This window comes from Hippopotamus amphibius, chromosome 4, assembly GCF_030028045.1.
Source record: "Hippopotamus amphibius kiboko isolate mHipAmp2 chromosome 4, mHipAmp2.hap2, whole genome shotgun sequence".
NCBI classification, from domain to species: Eukaryota; Metazoa; Chordata; class Mammalia; order Artiodactyla; family Hippopotamidae; genus Hippopotamus; species Hippopotamus amphibius.
The window spans coordinates 11,803,902-11,825,226 of NC_080189.1; the positions used below are offsets into that span (position 1 = coordinate 11,803,902).

Consider the following 21,325-nt stretch of genomic DNA (forward strand, 5'->3'; position numbering starts at 1 on the left):
TTTGGGCAGCCTCTCAAAGCTGGAAAAGGCAAGGAAATGCCTTCTCCTCTAGAGCCTCCAGAAGGAACCCTGAGCCCTGCCTACACTCTGATGTACCCAGTGAGATGCTTGCTCGCTAGACTTCTGACTACAGAGCTGCAAGAAAGCAAATGTGTTGTTTCAAGACACTAAGTTTGTGGTCATTTGTTAGGGCATCCGTAGGAAAGGAATGCACTCCTCAGCTGGTAAGTAGGAGATGTGGCAGTGGCTTCAGAGACCAGGCTTTCAACAGCCACACCTTTCTGTCTCTCCCTCACGCCCAATATCTGTCACCTATTTGTTGGTTAACAAAAAATTTTAACACCTTCCTGTTTTGTTTGGCTTATAAAACAATACATGTGATATTTGAAAACCATTCAGTGGTTATGAAGATAAGTATCAATAGCCAACTTCTTCATTCTTAGCCCTTCCCCCTATATAAGCACCATGAGATTGTTTTCCTCTTACATAAGAATGTAACCATATCCTCCATTTTAGTGCAACTTCATTCTTTTAATTAAAAATATGTCAAGGACGCATAGACTTAACCCGTCCTTGGAAATAACTCTGCGTTATACTATATGAAAACATATTATTATTTTCAACCGCTCACTGGTTCACAGTCTGACGGATTTCTTTTTCGACACATTGCCCTGCTGTCCCCCCAGGGCGGGGGCGGGGGTATCCATCCTGGATTTGAGGCCGCATCTTCATGCAGAAACTGACACAAAGCGGAGCCTCTGCGACTGGGGCAGCCAGCCAGGCTCCGCCCCCGCCGCCGCGGCCACCAATCAGATCCCGGGAGGGCCCCCCTTTTCGCCCCCACCCCCTCCGGGTCCTTTCCACGTCCCAGTCCTCCGCCAGCCGCCCAGTCCCTTTTCTCCTGAGGAGCTCCTGTCCCTTGGGAGCTGCCGCCGCCCCCTCCTAGCCGGTGCTCTCTGCCCCCAACCCGTGCTGCAGGGAATAGCGGGGCTCAGGGTGAGTGCGGGCCCGCGCTGGGTTCTGGACAGGAGAGGCCTGGCGGTGACACAGGCCACAGCCCAGAGCGCCGGGGGCCGGGTGGGGATGCGGATGCCCGGGATGTGCGTTTGTGTGGGGTCGAGGAGGCGTGGGTGCTGCCCTGGGGCCTCTGCGGGGAGGGCAGCATTTGAGTGCCACCGAGGACTGCTTGCTGTTCACTTCTCGGCTGCTTCTCTGGTGTCTCCCTGCAGCTCCATCTCTGTCCCCTTGTTGCTTCACTGTTATTCACCCTTGCTTGTCCGGAGGCGCGGGAGCCCCTGTCTTCTTGTGCTTTTTTGTGCTCCGCGGGGAGCCTTCGAGATTTGAGCCGAAAGGAACCATGGAGGCGATGTCATTTCACCTCCTGGGGACTTGCTCTTGAATCCTTTGGGGGTAGCTTGCTTCTGCAGAACCCCCCAGGTGAAAGTCCTCTCCTCCGCAAGCGCTCTACGCGCCCTCAGGCCCTCAGCGTGTCTCTGTGGGGGAGGGAGGGGCGAGGTGTGGGGGAGTGGGTGCGGGGAATGGGGCGGACTGTTTGGTCTGCAATTCATTTGACCAGAGGCAGTCAGTGTTGTACTGAACAGTTCCCAGGTAAACAGCCCCGAGCTGGCCGCTGACTTGGCTCAACCTGCAATGGAGGGAGAAGGCTTTACGTAAAGGAGAAAAAGATTTACAAACCAGATAATCATGGAAACTTCTTGGAAGAAATGCGGGTTTAAACACATAAAGGACAGGATGTATGTCTAGCTGACCATCCATCCATTCTTCCATGACCCAAAACATTTATTTGGAAATTGACTTCACTTCAATACTTTGTTTTCTTTTTTTTTTTTTGGTTTGATTTTTTAAAATTTATTAATAAAAGGTATATAAAACATATAAAGATAATAAAGTGAGTGCCTGACCATAGCCTAGGTTAAGAAATAGGACACAGCAGTAACTTAGAAGCTCCTCTGTATCCTAGGTCATGCCCATCCTTCTCCTTTCCCTGAAAGATAACATCTGTCCTGATTTTTTGTATTAATCATGTCTTTGCTTTCCTTTATAGTTTTACCATTTGTGTGTATATTCCAAAAACATATATATGTGTTGGTTTTCCCTATTTTTTACGTTCATATTAATGGCATTATACATATTCTTAAATTTTTGAGGTTCACCCCTGTTGATGATTCCTTCATTTTCACTGTTTATGGTTTGAATATACTATAATTTATCCATTCTACATTTGTTGGTTGTTGCTTCTTTGGGATTTGTGTTATCTATTGCTGTGTAACAAATTACCCCAACACTTAGCAGCTTAAAACAGAACAAACAAACAAAAAGCCTATTATCTCACAGTTTCAGTGGGTCAAGAATCCAGGAGGAGCTTTGCTGGGAGTCTGAGTCAGTTGTCTGTCACAGGCTCTAAGCAAGGAATCCGCTAGGACTACAGTCACCTCGAGGTTGGGTGGAGGGAACCCCTTTCAAGTTCACTCATATGACTGTTGGCAGGCCCGTTTGCCTCACTGGCTTTGGTTGGATACATTAGTTCTTTGCCACATGGGCCTCTGTATAGGATCTAGTCACAGCATGGCAGCTTGCTTCCACCAGAGTGAAGGCTTCCAGAGACAAGGACAAAAGCCAGAGTCTTTTTGTAACCTAATCTCAAAAGTGATATCCCATCATTTTTGCCTTCTTCCATTCATTAGAAGTGAGTCACTAGTTCCAGCCCATACTCAAAGGGAGGGAGTTAAACTAGACCATGACTATCTGGGGGCAGGGATTATTGGGGGTCCTTTTAAAGGCTGCCTACTACAGGGGATATTAACAAATAATATCCTCTGACTATCTTGCACATGCCTTCTGGTTCACATGCACCAGTTCACTCCTGTTCCTTGGAATGTACACCTAGGTGTAGAATACTGTGTTATAAGACTTGTGTATGTTCAGCTTTATTAGGTTATTGCTAAACTGTTTGTAGAGTGTTGAGCCACTTTGCAGTCTTCCAGCAACAGAAGAGAGTTCCTGTTTTTACACATACCTGTCACAATTTGGTATTATCAAATTTCATTTTTAGCCAGCCTAGCAGGCATGAAATGGCATTCCATTGATTTTGATTAGCATTTCTCTGATAACTAATGAAACTGACCATATTTTGTATAATGATGAGCTATTGTGCTTTCTCTCTGAGAAATTCTGCTTCCTCTCTTTTATTCATTTTCAGATTGGGTTGTTTATCTTTTTATCTCATTGGAATGCTTTCTTTATGTAATCTGGATGTGAATCAATCTCTGGCTAACCATATATGCTGCAAATACCTGCTTTCAGTTGAGTGCTTAGCTCTTCTTTCTCTCTATGTCTGTCTATCTCTGCCAATGAACTGTTTTGAATTTTAATTTCAATTTTACCATACTTTCCTCTAAAAGTTTTTAAAGTTTTATATTTGGCAATGTCTTAACCCACCTGGAATTTTCTTGTTATACTATTTACTCCAAAAGAATAATCAACTGTCCCAGCACCAGGGATCTGCATGAATCAAATTTTTCAAAAATGCATGAATTTGTTTGAAGTTCCCTATTCTCTCTCATACTTGTCTACCTCTACACCAATACAAAATTGTTAACTACTATAGTTTTACAATAACTCTTTAAATCTGGTAGGAGCTTCTCCCACCTCTTTATTCTAGTTCAAGAGTTTTTTTTAGCAATTCTTGGACCTTTGACCTTCCATATAAATATTTAAATAAATTTCTCAAGTTCTTCAAAACAGGAAGCAAACAAAGAAGCAACTTGCTGGAATTTTTGTTGATATTGCATTAATTCTGTGTATCAATTTGAGGAAAAATGGCCTCTTCAAGGTGAATTTTTCCATCTATGAACTTGGTATATAATGCCATTTATTTAGCTTACCGTTAATTTTTTTAATGTTTTGTAATATTTTTTATTGTTTTCCTTTTGCTCATTTCTGTTAACTTTATTTCTAAATACGTTATATTCTTACTGCTATTGTGTTTTATGAAAATTACATTTTGTAGCTTATTGTTTGTTGCTGGTGTATAGAAATCAAATTGCCTTTTCTATATTGATTATAAATTTGATAACCTCCATTAATAATTCTAAATTTACCTATAGAGTCAGATTTGCTACAAAGGCAGTTATATCATCTGAAAATGATGACAGTTTTATTTCTTCCTTTCTAATCCTTATACTTTTATTTTCTTTTTTCTGTCTACTGCGTTGGCTAGGAACCCCAGTATAATGTTAAATAGAAGTAGGGAGGGGTGTCTTGTTTTATCCTTAAGATAAGAAAGAAAAAGATTTTACTATATCAGCTTTGAATATTGCATTCATGATGGTTATTTTGTAAATGCTTTGTCCCATGATAAGAAAGTTCGTTTCTCTAAGCACTTTTATGAGTAAATCTTTCACGGAATGCTTCTCCTGTAGCTATTGATTTTCTTGTATGATTTTTTTAAGAATGTTACTGTGGTGAAAAAGGGAGTCCAACTCGAGGATGGACGATGCCTTAGAGGACTGGGGTGGGGAGGGTGGGGGGGACTCCGGGGGGGGGGGGAGTCAAGGAAGGGAGGGAATACGGGGATATGTGTATAAAAACAGATGATTGAACTTGGTGTACCCCCCCCAAAAAAAAAATGTTACTGTGGTGAAGTTTAGTATTCAATTTTAAATATTAAATCAAATTTACATTCTGGAATAAATTCTCTATGATAAATATGTAATAACTTTTAGATATAGATATAAGGATAAGCATTAGATATTTGCATCTATATATGTGAATTGAGATTGGCCTGTAAATATTCTTTATGATACTAAGCTTGTCTGTTGTTAATATCATTTCATAAAATAAGATGAGTAGTATTCTCACTATTGCTATTCTCTGGAAGAATATGTGCAAGATTGGAATTATCTGGTCAGATATTACTTCAAATCACCAGCAAAATACTCAGAATTTGGAGTTTAGTTTGTCAGAGAGTGTTAAACTTGTCAGTCCAATTACGTTAAGGATTATAGGACTATTTAGGTTTCCTGCGGAATCAGTTTTCATAAATTGGATTTTCTAAGATATTTAACCAAAATTAATGGAACAAACTTGTTCACAATATTCTCTCATTATCTGTTTAAATATTTTCTATTATTATGATCCTCTTTTCATTATTAATGTGTGTATATTTTCTTTCTCTTTTTTGGTTTAATTTTGCCAGAACTTGGACTACTTTGTTAGCTCTTTCACAAACACACAAAAAAAACTGTGTCTGTTTTCTTCATTATTATTTATTTCTTCTTTCTGCTTTCTTTGAATTTTTCTGTTATTTTCTAAGCTCTTAAAGTGTATGCTTAGCTTATTAATTTTGAGCTATCATTCTTACATAAGCTCTTCAGGCTATAAATTTGTGTCACTGCTCTTTAGATTTATCTTATAAGATTTGATATGAATATTTTGCTATCATGCTTTAAATATTTATCATTTCCATTATGGTTTCTTGTTTGAGCCATGAAATTTTAAGAAATGTGTATTTGAATTTCCAGTCACTCCATAAAGAATGTTTAATTATCTTCTAGTAAATGTTGCCCAGTTAATTTATAATTAATTCAGAGAATTATGATACCAGTTCCTTTGAATTAGTGAAGCTAGCTTTATAACCTAGCACATTGTCAGTTTTATTTGTGTGCTTGAAAATAATGTGCAGTCTCTAGTTATATATATAATGTCCTGTATATACCTTTAAAACAAGTGTGTTAATTATGCAATCCAGATCTGCCATATCTTTACCAATTTTTTATTGGCTTGAATTATCAATTACAAAAATAGGAACATTAAAATCTCTATGATAGTGGATTTTGAAATTTCTCATTGTAGATCTGTTTATTTTTACTTTATATATTTTGAGACAGTGTTATTAGGGAGTTGGAATAAATTGAAAATGTTATCATAATGTAGGGATATAAAATATTATGGCTACCTCTTTTTTTTTTTTTAATTCTTTTTTTATTTTATTTTTTTTTGGGGGGGTACATTAGGTTCAACCATCTGTTTTTATACACATATCCCCATATTCCCTCCCTTCCTTGACTCCCCCTCCTTGAGTCCCCCCCACCCTCCCTGCCCCAGTCCTCTAAGGCATCTTCCATCCTCGAGTTGGACTCCCTTTGTTATACAACAACTTCCCACTGACTATTTTACAGTTGGTAGTATATATATGTCTGTGCTACTCTCTCGCTTTGTCTCAGCTTCCCCTTCACCCCCCGCCCCCTCCCATACCTCGAGTTCTCCAGTCCATTCTCTGTATCTGCATCCTTATTCTTGTCACTGAGTTCATCAGTACCATTTTTAGATTCCGTATATGTGAGTTAGCATACAATATTTGTCCTTCTCTTTCTGACTTACTTCACTATGTATGACAGATTGTAGTTCTATCCACCTCATTACATATAGCTCCATCTCATCCCTTTTTATAGCTGAGTAATATTCCATTGTATATATATGCCACATCTTCTGTATCCATTCATTTGTTGATGGGCATTTAGGTTGCTTCCATGTCCTGGCTATTGTAAATAGTGCTGCAATAAACATTATGGTACAAGTTTCTTTTGGGATTATGGTTTTCTTTGGGTATATGCCCAGGAGTGGGATTACTGGATCATATGGTAGTTCTATTTGTAGTTTTTTAAGGAACCTCCAAATAGTTTTCCATAGTGGCTGTACCAAATTACATTCCCACCAACAGTGCAGGAGAGTTCCCTTTTCTCCACACCCTCTCCAACATTTGTGGTTTCCAGACTTTGTGATGATGGCCATTCTGACGGGTGTGAGGTGATACCTCATTGTGACTTTGACTTGCATTTCTCTGATGATGAGTGATGTTGAGCATCTTTTCATGTGTTTGTTGGCCATCTGTATGTCTTCTTTGGAGAAATGTCTATTTAGGTCTTCTGCCCATTTGTGGATGGGGTTATTTGCTTTTTTGGTGTTAAGCTTCATGAGCTGCTTGTATATTTTGGAGGTTAATCCTTTGTCCGTTGTTTCATAGGCAATTATTTTTTCCCATTCTGAGGGTTGCCTTTTAGTCTTGTTTATGGTTTCTTTTGCTGTGCAAAAGCTTTTAAGTTTCATGAGGTCCCATTCGTTTATTCTTGATTTTATTTCCCTGATTCTAGGAGGTGGATCAAAAAGGATGTTGCTTTGATGGATGTCATAGAGTGTTCTGCCTATGTTTTCCTCTAGGAGTTTTATAGTGTCTGGCCTTACATGTAGGTCTTTAATCCATTTGGAGTTTATTTTTGTGTATGGTGTTAGGAAGTGTTCTAATTTCATTCTTTTATATGTTGCTGTCCAATTTTCCCAGCACCACTTATTGAAGAGGCTGTCTTTTTTCCATTGTATACTCGTGCCTCCTTTGTCAAAGATAAGGTGCCCATATGTGTTTGGGCTTACTTCTGAGTTCTCTATTCTATTCCATTGATCGTCCTTTCTATTTTTGTGCCAGTACCATACTGTCTTGATCACTATGGCCTTGTAGTTTAGTTTGAAGTCAGGAAGCCTGATTCCACCAACTCCATTTTTCCTTCTCAAGATTGCTTTGGCTATTCGGGGTCTTTTGTGTTTCCATACAAATCGTAAGATTTCTGGCTCTAGTTCTGTGAAAAATGCCATTGGTAATTTGATCGGGATTGCATTGAATCTGTAAATTGCTTTGGGTAGTACAGTCATTTTCACGATGTTGATTCTTCCAATCCAGGAACATGGTATGTCCCTCCATCTGTTTGTGTCATCTTTGATTTCTTTCATCAATGTCGTAAAGTTTTCTGCATACAGATCTTTTGCCTCCTTAGGCAGGTTTATTCCTAGGTATTTGATTCTTTTTGTTGCAATGGTGAATGGGAGAGTTTCCTTAATTTCTCTTTCTGCTCTTCCGTTGTTAGTGTATAGGAATGCAAGAGATTTCTGTGCATTAATTTTGTATCCTGCTACTTTACTAAACTCATCAATTAGTGCTAGCAGTTTTCTGGTAGAGTCTTTAGCGTTTTCTATATATAATATCATGTCATCTGCAAAGAGTGACAATTTTACTTCTTCTTTTCCAATTTGGATTCCTTTTCTTTCTTTTTCTTTTCTGATTGCTGTGGCTAAAACTTCCAAAACTATGTTGAATAATAGTGGTGAGAGTGGACACCCTTGTCTTGTTCCTGTTCTTAGAGGGAATTCTTCCAGTTTTTCCCCATTGAGAACGATGTTGGCTTTTGGTTTTTCATATATGGCTTTTATTATGTTGAGGTAATTTCCTTCTATGCCCATTTTCTGGAGAGCTTTTATCATAAATGGATGTTGAACTTTGTCAAAAGCTTTTTCTGCATCTATTGAAATGATCATATGGTTTTTATCCTTCAATTTGTTGATATGATGTATCACATTGATTGATTTGCGTATATTGAAGAATCCTTGCATCCCAGGGATAAACCCCACTTGATCGTGGTGTATGATTTTTTTAATGTGCTGTTGGAGTCTGTTAGCTAGTATTTTGTTGAGGATTTTTGCATCTATATTCATCAGTGATATTGGTCTGTAGTTTTCTTTCTTTGTGACATCTTTGCCTTGTTTTGGTATCAGGGTGATGGTGGCCTCGTAGAATGAGTTTGGGAGTGTTCCGCCTTCTGCAATATTTTGGAAGAGTTTGAGAAGGATAGGTGTTAACTCTTCTCGAAATGTTTGATAGAATTCGCCTGTGAATCCATCTGGTCCTGGGCTTTTGTGTGTTGGGAGATTTTTAATCACTGCCTCAATTTCCGTACTTGTGATTAGTCTGTTCATGGTTTCTATTTCTTCCTGGTTCAGTCTTGGAAGACTGTATTTTTCTAAGAATGTATCCATTTCTTCCAGGTTATCCAATTTATAGGCATATAGTTGCTTGTAGTAGTCTCTCATGATGTTTTGTATTTCTGAGGTGTCCGTTGTTACTTCTCCTTTTTCATTTCTAATTCTGTTGATTTGCATCTTCTCCCTTTTTTTCTTGATGAGTCTGGCTAATGGTTTATCAATTTTGTTAATCTTCTAAAAGAACCAACTTTTAGTTTCATTTATTTTTCTTATGGTTTCTTTCCTTTCTTTTTCATTTATTTCTGCTCTGATCTTTATGATTTCTTTCCTTCTGCTCACTTTGGGGTTTCTTTGTTCTTCTTTCTCTAGTTGTTTGAGGTGTAAGGTTAGGTTGTTTATTCGATCATTTTCTTGTTTCTTAAGGTAGGACTGTATTGCTATAAACTTCCCTCTTAGAACTGCTTTTGCTGCATCCCATAGGTTTTGGGTTGTTGTGTTCTCGTTGTCATTTGTTTCTAGATATTTTTTGATTTCCTCTTTGATTTCTGTAGTGATTCCTTGGTTGTTTAAGAGTGAATTGTTTAGCTTCCATGTGTTTGTATTTTTTGCAGTTTTTTTCCTGTAATTGATATCTAGTCTCATGGCGTTGTGGTCTGAGAAGATGCTTGATATGATTTCAATTTTCTTGAATTTGCTGAGGTTTGATTTGTGACCCAAGATGTGATCTATCCTGGAAAATGTTCCATGTGCACTTGAGAAGAAAGTGTAGTCTGTCGTTTTTGGATGGAATGTCCTATAAATATCCATTAAGTCGAGATGGTCTAATGTGTCATTTAAAGCTTGTGTGTCTTTATTTATTTTCTGTTTGGATGATCTGTCCATTGATGTAAGTGGGGTGTTCAAGTCTCCCACTATTATTGTGTTCCTGTCGATGTCCCCTTTTATAGCTGTTAGCATTTGCCTTATGTATTGAGGTGCTCCTATATTGGGGGCATAGATATTTACCATTGTGATATGTTCTTCTTGAACGGATCCCTTGATCATTATGTAGTGTCCTTCCTTGTCTCTTGTAATAGTCTTTACTTTAAAGTCTAATTTGTCTGATATGAGTATTGCTACTCCAGCTTTCTTTTGACTTCCATTTGCATGGAATATCTTTTTCCATCCCTTCACTTTCAGTCTATATGTATCCCTTGGTCTGAAGTGGGTTTCTTGTAGGCAGCATATAGAAGGGTCTTGTTTTTGTATCCATTCAGCCAGTCTGTGTCTTTTGGTTGGAGCATTTAATCCATTGACATTTAAAGTGATTATTGACATGTGTGTTCCAATTACCATTTTCTTAATTGTTTTGGGTTTGTATTTGTAGGTGTTTTCCTTTTCTTGTGTTTCCTACTTAGAGAAGTTCCTTTAGCACTTGTTGTAAGGCTGGTTTGGTGGTGCTGAATTCTCTTAACTTTTGCTTGTCTGGAAAGCTTTTGATTTCTCCCTCAAATCTGAATGAGATTCTTGCTGGGTAGAGTATTCTTGGCTGTAGGTTTCTCTCTTTCAGGACTTTCAGGATATCCTGCCATTCCCTTCTGGCCTGCAGAGTTTCTGTAGAAAGGTCAGCTGTTATCCTGATGGGTTTTCCCTTATATGTTGTTTGTTGCTTTTCTCTTGCTGCTTTTAATATTTTTTCTTTGTGTTGAATTGTCGTTAGTTTGATTACTATGTGTCTTGGTGTATTTCTCCTTGGGTTTATTCTGTATGGGACTCTCTGTGCTTCTTGGACTTGGTGAATTATTTCCTTTCCCATGTTGGGGAAGTTTTCCACTATTACCTCTTCAAATATTTTCTCAGAACCTTTCTTGTTTTCTTCTTCTTCTGGGATACCTATAATTCGAATGTTGGTACATTTAAGGTTATCACTGAGGTCTCTGAGGCTGTCTTCTAGTCTTTTTATTCTTTTTTCTTTTTCCTGCTCTGTGGCAGTTATTTCCCCCATTCTATCTTCCAACTCACTTATTCGTTCTTCTGCCTCAGTCATTCTGCTGGTTATAGCATCTAGAGTATTTTTAATTTCAGTTATTTTGTTATCCATCGCTGTTTGTTTTTCTGAGTTCTTATGAACTGTTTCTTGTACTTTCTCTATTTTGTTATCGAGATTTTGTATCATTTTTACTATCATTACTCTAAATTCTTTTTCAGGCATTTTTCCTATTTCCTCTTCATTTATTTGGTCTTGTGGGTTTTTTTCCTGCTCCTTTGCCTGCATGGTGTTTCTTTGTTTCCTCATGGTTGTCCAAACTTTTGGGGTTGCTTGTCCCTCTTGAGTTGGTCCTTCTGTCTGGCGTTGCTTGCATCCGCAGAATGAGACCAAGTTCGGTTGTCAGCTCTAGAGTCCAGGCTCTTTCCCTATGGCTACCTCTTAATGCTTTTGTTTTGAATTCTTAATTTGTTCGTATATCATTAAATCAAGTTTTTTTTTGATTGGTGTTTACCTCATTTATCTTTCTTTCATCCTTTAAATCTTTCTATATCTGTGTTTTAAATATATATGTTGAATTTTGTCAAAAGCTTTCTGCATCTATTGAGATAATCATATGGTTTTTACTCATTAATTTGTTAATGTGGTATATCACACTGATTGATTTGTGGATATTGAAAAATCATAGCATCCCTGGGATAAACCGCACTTGATTGTGGTGTGTGATCTTTTCAATGTATTATTGGATTCAATCTGCCAGTATTTTGTTGAGGATTTTTGTGTGTATGTTCATCAGTGATATTGGCCTGTAATTTTCTCTTTGTGTGGTACCTTTTTCTGGTTTTGGTATCAAGGTAATGGTGGCCTCAAAGAATGAGTTTAGGAGTGTTCCTTCCTCTGCAATTTTTTGGAAGAGTTTCAGAAGGATAGGTGTTAACTCTTCTCTAAATGTTTGGTAGAACTCACCAAAAGCTTTTGACAAAATGCAATACCAATTTATGATGAAAACTCTTCAGAAAGTGAGCATAGAGGGAATATACCTCAACATAATAAAGGCCACATATGACAAACCTACAGCCAACATCATACTCAATGATGAAAAGCTGCAACCATTTCCTCTAAGATGAGAAGACAAGGATGTCCACTGTCATCATTTTTAATCAACATAGTTTTGGGAAGTCCTAGCCATGGCAGTCAGAGAAGAAAAAGAAATAAAAGGAGTCCAAATTGGAAAAGAAGTAAAACTGCCACTGTTTGCACATGACATGATACTATACATAGAAAATCCTAAAGGTGCTACCAGAAAACTACTAGAGTTCATCAGTGAATTTGGTAAAGTTGCAGCATACAAAATTAATGAACAGAAATCTCTTGCATTTTTATACACTAACAATGGAAGACCAGAAAGAGAAATTAAAGAAACAATTCCATTTACCATTGCCTCAAAAAGAATAAAATACCTAGGGATAAACCTACCTAAGGAGGCAAAATATGTGTACTCAGGAAACTATAAGATGCTGAAGAAAGAAATCAAAGATGACACAAACAGATGAAAACATATACCATGTTCTTGGATTGGAAGAATCAATATTGTCTAAATGACTAGACTACCCAAGGCAACCCACAGATTCAGTGCAATCCCTATCAAATTACCAATGGCATTTTTCACAGAACTAGAACAAAAAAATTTAAATTTGTATGGAAACACAAAAGACCCCAAATAGCCAAAAAAATCTGGAGAAGGAAAAACGGAGCTGGGGGAATCAGGTGCCCTGACTTCAGAATATACTACAAAGTTACAATCATCAAAACAGTATGGTACTCTCACAAAAACAGAAATATAGATCAATGGAACAGGATAGAATGCCCACAAATAAACCCATGCACCTATGGTTAATTTATGACAAAGGAAGCAAGATTATACAATGGAGAAAAGACAGTCTCTTCAATAAATGGTGCTGGGAAAAGTGGACAGCTACATGTAAAAGAATGAAATTAGAACATTATCTAAGACCTTACACAAAAATAAACTCAAAATGGATTAAAGACCTAAATGTAAGATCAGATACTATAAAACTCTTAGAGGAAAGTGTAGGCAGAACACTCTCTGACATAAATCGCAACAATATCTTTTTCAATCCATCTTCTAAAGTAATGGAAATAAAAACAAAAATAAGCAAATGGGACCTAATAAAACTTGAAAGCTTTTGCACAGCAGAAATTGTAAACAAAATGAAAAGACTGCCCACAGAATGGGAGAAAATATTTGCAAATGATGCTACTGACAAGGGATTAATTTCCAAAATTTACAAACAGCTCATCCAGCTTAATATCAAAAAACAAACAGCCCAATCAAAAAATGGGCAGAATACCTAAACAGACATTTCTCCAAGCAAGACATACTGATGGGCAACAGGCACATGAACATGCTCCACATCACTAATTATGAGAGAAATGCAAATCAAACCTACAATGTGATATTACCTCACACCAGTCAGATTACCATCATCAAAAAATCTACAAACAAGGACTTCCCTGGTGGCACAGTGGTTGAGAATCTGCCTGCCAGTGCAGGGAACATGGGTTCGATCCCTGGTCTGGGGAGATCCCACATGGCATGGAGCAACTAAGCCCCTGTGTCACAACTACTGAGCCTGCGTTCTAGAGCTTGTGAGCCACAACTCTGGAGCCCACATGCCACAACTACTGAAGCCCACACACCTAGAACCTGTGCTCTGCAACAAGAGAAGCCACCACAGTGAGAAACCCAAGCACCACAATAAAGAGTAGCACCCACTCACCGCAACTAGAGAAAGCCCACACACAGCAATAAGACCCAACACAGCCAATAAATAAATAAATTTGTAAACAAACAAATCTACAAACAATAAATGCTGGAGAGGGTGTGGAGAAAAGGGAACCCTTCTATACTGTTGGTGGGAATGTAAATTGGTACAGCCACTGTGGAGAACAGTATGGAGAGTCCTTAAAAAACTAAAGTTAGAGTGCCATATGATTCATTAATGCCACCCCTGGGCATATATATGGAAAAAACCATGATTTGAAAGGATACATGCACCCCAGTGTTCATTATAGCACTGTTTACAATAGCCAAGACATGGAAGCAACCTAAATGTCCATTGATAGATGAATGGATACAGAAGATGTGATACATATATACAATGAAATATTATTCAGCCATTAAAAAGAATGGAATAATGCCATTTGCAACAACATGGAGGGACATGGAGATTATCATAGTAAGTGAAGTAAGTTGGACCGAAAGACAAATATCATATGATATTGCTTATATGGGGAATCTAGGGGGGAAAAGATACAAATGAACTTATTTACAAAACAGAAACAGACTTACAGACTTCGGAAACAAACTTACGGTTAGCAAAGCGGACAGGTAGAGTGGAGGGATAAATTGGAAGTTTGGGATTGACATATATACACTATTATATTTAAAACAGGTAAGCAATAAGGACCTACTTAAAGCACAGGGGATTCTGCTCAATATTCTGTAATAACCTAAATGGGAAAAGAATTTGAAAAAGAATAGGTATATAGAGATGTATAACTGAATCACTTTGCTGTACACTAAAACTAACATAACATTGTAAATCAACTATAGTCCAGTGTAAAAGAAAAATTTAAAAAATAAAGAAATAAATAAAAACCACAATGAGATGCCAATACATAAGAAGAGTATATATGTCATAAACTTATATATATATTTTTTTAAATCCTGGGTTTTTTAAATTTTTCTTTGAGAATTTGTAACTTACTGAATAATTTAATCCAGTTATATTTATTGTGATTAGTAATACAATTAGATTTATTTTTACCAGCTTATATTTGCTTTTAATTTTTTCTGCTACGTCTCTTTCATTCCTATCCACTCTTTCTGTTTTTCTCCTTTTTTCCCCCATTTTACTCCTCTCATTTGGAAGTTACATGTTCTAATGTTTCAGGTCAGATGTTTTGCAGTAACTCTAGTTGTATAGCACACTTAACCCATAACATTTATTGAAGTATAGTTGAGAATTAAAAATTGTGTATATCTAAGATGTAAATGTGATGTTTAGATATATGTATACATTGTGAAATGATTACCACAATCAAGCTAATTAACCTATTGATCACTTTGCATAGTTTACCATTTTTTGGTGAGAACAGTTGAGATCTACTATCTTAGCACATTTCAAGTATATAATTCAGTATTGTTAACTATAGCCATTGTGCTATACATTAGTGCTCCAGAACTTATTCAGCCTGAATAACATCTGAAACTTTGCAACCTTTGATCATTATTTCCCCATTTCCAACCTCTCCCCAGGTCCTAGTAACCACCATGCTACTCTCTGCTTCTATAAGTTCAACTTTTTTAGATTCAGCATGTAAGTGAAATTGTACAGTTTTGTCTTTCTCTGTCTGAATTATTTCAAAACTTAGCATAATGCCCTTGAGGTTCTTCCTTGTTGTCACAAATGGCAGGATTTCCTTCTTTTAAATGGCTAAATTCCATTGTGTTTTTTATGCCACAGTTTCTTTATTCATTAATCCATTTGATAGTCACTTAGGTTGTTTCTGTATCTTCCGCTACTGTGAATAATGCTGAAATCAACATCACAGTGCAGATATTATATCCAGATACTGATTTCATGTCCTTTGAATATATACCCAGAACTGGGATTGTTAGATAATATGGTAGTTCTATTTTTAATTTTTTGATGAATCTCTATACTGTTTTCTATAATGACTGAACCAGTTATATTCACATGAACAATGCACAAGAGTTCTCTTTTCTCCACATCCTCACCAACACTTGTTATCTTTTGTCTTTTTGATATTAGAACTTCTAACAGGTGTGAAGTGATATCTTGTGGCTTAGATTTGCATCTCCATGATGATTAGTGGATTTGAGTACTTTCCCATATACCTGTTGGCCACTTGTATATCTTCTTTTGAGAAATGTCTGTTTGAACCCTTTGCTTATTTTTAATTGCTATTGAGTTGTTTGAGTTCTTTATATATTTAGGATATTATTAACTCCTTATTGGATATATGGTTTGTAAATATTTTTTCCCATTCTGTGGGGTTGTCCCTTTACCCTGTTGTTTCCTTCCCTGTGCAGACACTTTTTAGTTTCATATAGTCCCACTTGTTTATTTTTGCTTTTATAGCCAAATAAAAGCATATCCAGAAATTTACTACCAAGCCCAATGTTAAGCTTTTTTCCTATGTTTTCTTCTAGTAGCTTTACAGTTTCTGAGCTTATGTTTAAGTATTTAATGCATTTTGAGTTGCTTTTTGTATATGGTGTAGGGGAAGCATTCAATTTCATTTTTCTGTGTGTGGATATCCAGTTATTCCAACACCATTTATTGAAGTCACTATCCTTTCCCCATTGTGTGTGCTTTACACATTTGTCAAAGATTAGTTGAATGTATGGTTTTAGGATACAAAATCAACTAACAAAAATCAGTTGTGTTTCTATATATTAACAGCAGTTTAGCAATTTCCTGAAAGGGAAATTTAAAATAAGAATCCCAATTTACAACAGCATCAAAAACAATAAATACTTGGGAACCAATTTAACCAAGAAGGTAAAAGACCTGTACACTGAAAACTATAAAATATTGATGAAAGTAATTAAAGACACAAGTAAAAAGATATTCTGTTCATTGATTGGAAGAAGTAATAATGTTGAAGTGTCTTTGTTTGCAAATTTGTATATAGAAAAGCTTAATGAATGAAGTTAGTCATCTGCAAACAGAGGTATCTGCAGACAAAGACAGTTTAACTTCTTTCTTTCCATTTTGGATGGCATTTTTTTCTTGCCTCATTGCTCTGGCTATAACTTCCAGTACTATGTTGAAAAAAAGTGAGAAGGGGACCCCTTGTGTTGTCCCTGATCCTAGAGGAGAAGCTTTCAGCCTTTCACTCTTGAGTATGATTTTAACTGTAGACTTGTCATATATAGCTTTTATTATGTTGAGGTACATTCCTTCTATAACCAATTTGTTGACAATTTTTGTCATGGAAAGAAGGTTGTATTTTGTCAAATGCTTTTCCTGCATCTGCTGAAATTATTTTATCCTTCATTTTGTTAATGTGGTAGCACATTTATTGATTTGTAGATGTTGAACCATCCTTGCATCCCTGGAATAAATCCCACCTGATCATGGTGTATGATTCTTTTAATGTACTATTGAATTCAGTTTGGTAATATTTTGTTGAGGATTTTTGCATCTATATTCATCAGGGATGTTGGCCTGTAATTTTCCTTTCTTATAGTCTTCTTGTTTGACTTTGAAGGTATGAAGGTATGGATAAGGTTCAAACAATGCAATAACTTTAAAACTGTTTATCTTCATTAACCCCCATCTTGCAGCTGTGCTATTGTTGTTGTATAGTCTTTATGTTTCTATATCCCACGAGATGCATTTGTTTATTTAAATAGTCAGTACTGACTGATATTTGCCTATGTATTTACTCTTTCCAGTATTCTTGATTCCTTCCTACAGGTATATACTCCCATCTGGGATCATTTTTCTTAATTTTGAAGTACTGCTTTTTATACTGTATTGCTAGCAAATTCTCTCAGCTTTTGTTTATCTAAAATTGCTTTTATTTTGCCTTCATTTTTGAAGGCTATTTTTGCTGTGCAAAGAGTTTTAGATTGGCAGATTATCATCCCCTTCTCCTTCTCCTTCTTTTTCCAATACTACTGTATTCTGGTTTCTATTATTCCTTTTGAAAAGCCAGATGTATTATTGTTACTCTAAATAGAAAGTATCTTTTATTTCTCGCTGACTTTCAGATTTCCTCTCTGAATTTGTTTCTTAGCATTTGACTATAATGTGCCTAGGTGTTTTCTTTGTATTTATTCTGCTTAGAGAATGAGGAGGGTTTTTTTTCAATCTGAGTTTTGATGTTTTTCATCTTTTAGGAATTTTCAGTCATTAATATTAGCATATTGCTTCTGTTTCATTCTCTCCCCTCTTCTTCTGGGAGTCTAATTACACATGTCATGATTTTTTTACCATGTCTCATAATTCTTACTAAAGTCTTTCTCTATCCTTTCATCTCCTTATGCATCATCCTTTCTTTCCTCTGTGTGTTACTTTTGGATACTTTCTATGCTTCTTGTTGCAGTTCACCAACTTTTTGGTCATTTGTGTCTAATACGCTATTACAGCGAACAGTTGAATTCCTGATTTCAATAATTATTTTTTATTTCTAAAATTTCCATTTTAATATTTTACAAGTTTTAATTCTATCCTGGAATTCTCCAGCCAGTTTCTGGTATTTTTGAACACACTAATCACAGTTATTTTAAAGTCAGCCCCTGCCTAAGAACTCAAATGTCTGAGCCACTTGTGAGACTGTTTCTTTTTTGTTATTTCTCTTGAGTTCTTGACAATTCATTCTTTTTTTAAATTATTTATTTATTTATTTATTTATTGGCTGAGTTGGGTCTTCGTTGCTACGCATAGGCTTTCTCTAGTTACAGCGAGTGGGGTCTACTCTTCATTACGGTGCTAGGGCTTCTCATTGCTGTGGCTTCTCTTGTTGTAGAGCACGGGCTCTAGACATGTGGGCTTCAGTAGTTGCTGAATGTGGGCTCAACAGTTGTGGCTCACAGGCCCTAGAGCGCAGGCTCAGTAGTTGTGACACTCGGGCTTAGCTGCTCCAAGGCATGTGGGATCTTCCTGGAGCAGGGATCGAACCCGTGTCCCCTGCATTGGCAGGCGGATTCTTAACCACTGCGCCACCAGGGAAGTCCTGACAATTCATCCTTATTTTTAGCCTCCTTATAAATGTTTGATTGGATGCAGGACACAATGAATGAAAAATCAGAAAGTTCTGGTTGATGTTATTGTTTTTCAAAGAAGATTTTTTTGGGATGGGGGACAGATAAAGTACCAGCAGATTACTTTAATACTATCAAAGGTTAGCTTTAAGCTTTCTTAGAATTAGTCCATTTCTGGTTTTTCCTTTATCCAAAAGCATAGAGCTTACATCTCACGTATTATTCTTATTCATATGCCATGGTTTTTCTCATGTCTCAACTGAAAGCAGAGAGTCTTGATAAGAATCACTTACTTTGGTGGGACTTGACCTCCATATTTCCATAATAGTACAGCTACTAAAATGACAACTCAATTGATTGACATTTTAGCCACTCTCTTCTGCAAGTTTTGGGGGTCTCTCCCTGTGCATGCATAGCTTAGGCGTTAGCCAGTGACTCAAGGGGAATTTGTACATAGATTTTTAGATTCACTTTTCTGAGGTTTCTTCTTATCTGAAATTTCACCCTTTGAGTTCTAGTTGGTTTGGTAATCTTGAACCAGTAAGACTGACATTTCCTGCATGGCCTCAGCCATTCATGTCCTGTGTCTTCCTTCCCTCAGGATTGTAGCTTCTCAAGTTCTGCTTATATTGTTTGCTCTCCGAAGTTTTCCCTTGTTTCCTACATTTTGTCCAACTTTTATTGCTGTTTTTAGTGGAAGGGTTGTTCCAAACAAGGTATGTTCTCAGTGACAGAATTGGAAGCCTCTCACCATTTTGTCTTACATCTCAGATTATTTATCTAAGGTTATTTTATTTCTTCTTAAGATATATCCTTTAGAATTTCTTTGAAAACAGATCTTTTGATAATAAATTCTCAAAATTTGTTGGTCTGAAAATAACATTTAACACTCTTGTAATAGAAGGTAGGGGACTTCCCTGGTGGTCCAGTGGTTAAGACTCCACACTTCCAAAGTAGGGGGCACGGGTTCCAGCCCTGGTTGGGGAACTAAGATCCCACATGTCGTGGTGCAGCCAAAAAACAAACAAACAAAAAGTAGTTTAAAGAAGGTAGTGCCAGGGTGGCACTAGGGATGAGAAAGCAGTGAGAGTAGCTTTTGGGTAGTTTCTAGACTATTAAGGATGGTGCTGCTTTGAATATCCTAGTACATGTCTTTTGGTGACATGTGTACGCATTTCCGTTGGGTCTATACTTAAGAGTGGTATTACTAAATAGTGTTATTTTTTATTTCAAAATAAGTTTTGTAATATTTTAAAAATACAAAATGTCTAAAGAAAAAAATTACTGGCCAACCCTTCCCACTTCCTGAGGTAGCCAAATATATCCTAATTTTTCTGTTAGATAAACAGAATCATACAAATGTAGGTCATTCATTTTTCACTGAAAATATATGTTGAGAGCATTCCTTGAGGGTTGACTTGAGCTCATCTTTTCAAAACTGTGTAACATTTTGTAGTATGGGCTTTTAATAACTTCTTCATTCATTCCTATGTTGCTGAGTATTTACAGAACTTAATATCTCAAAAGTTACTTCTGTGCTTTCAGGATTTCATGGCAGTCTCTACTACTCAGGGCAGAAACTGGAAAGTAAAACACAATCTCCAGGGAAAGTAGAAATAAGAAAGGATACAGGATTTATAACTGAGCTAGTAATGTGGAGTCTGAAACAGAGAAAGAGAGGATAGAACCACTTGAAATTTTGGGAGACATAGAAAGAAAACAAAAGGCTTAAAGGAGAAAATTAAAAAGAGCGTGAAGATGAGGAGAAAACTTACAATACAGAAAATTTGTAATTTGGTCAGTTTTCTATGTCTACTTTTGTTTGTTTCATTGAGGAGTGATCCTGGGATTGCCTTCCTCACTCCACATTCATCTATCTTGTCCATCCAGCCATCAACTGGACATCACAGAGCACCTGTTTACAGCCACATGAAGTGGGGACTCTAAAGAAGAATAAAAGAGTTCTTGGCTTCCGCTTACTCTAGTTGGGGAATTGTAATGAAACCCTGAAGTAGCCCAGTATGTGGTACTGTCTCCTCTTTACTTTGAATTCATATACCTGTGGAAGGTCCAGCCTGGACACTGTCTTGTGCTAGGGGAGAAAGCTTTAAAATTGTCTCTTGCTGAGGATAGTTTGGTCTGGGGACACCTTCTCCTCAGGTACCCAGCAAATAGGGGCCAGGGTGGTGGTGGGTGAGGGGTGAGGAAACAGGACAGTGTACAGATCTTGCAAGCCTTTGGGGCCAGCCATAAAAAGGGGCAAGTGGTTGTCACCCCTGGTTCTAATGCTGAGCTCACCAAGCCAGATGAGCAGATACCTGATTCTGACAAGACCTAGGCAGACATAAAGTCAGATCCTGGCTCAAAAGGCAAGTGTTGGATTCCACTTTTTCTTGATTAAAATGAGTCAGGGGACTTCCCTGGTGGCATAGTGGATAAGACTCCACACTCCCAATGCAGAGGGCCTGAGTTCAATCTCTGGTCAGGGAACTAGATCCCACATGCATGCCGCAATTAAGGAGCCTGTGTGCCTCAACTAAGACCCAGTGCAACCAAATAAATATTAAAAAAAAAAAAAATTAAGATATTTGAAAAAATAAAGTGAGTCAGAACTAGAAACAAAATTCAAGAAACCCATACACAGGGAAAAATCATATTTCTAGAGGAGTCACTACCAGCTGTTTGAGCAAGGATATTTTATCTATTTG

At 37.2% G+C, this 21,325-nt stretch overlaps 1 protein-coding gene across 1 annotated transcript in view; it reads left to right on the forward strand.

The window, feature by feature from the left end:
• Positions 1–917: 917 nt before the first annotated feature.
• Positions 918–21,325, forward strand: part of LOC130852549 (TRPM8 channel-associated factor 1) — a 55,754-nt gene continuing 35,346 nt past the window's right edge. Inside the window, exon 1 of the mRNA XM_057733644.1 lies at positions 918–996. The gene's annotated coding sequence lies outside the window, so the exon portion shown is untranslated. The remainder of the gene's footprint in view (positions 997–21,325) is intronic.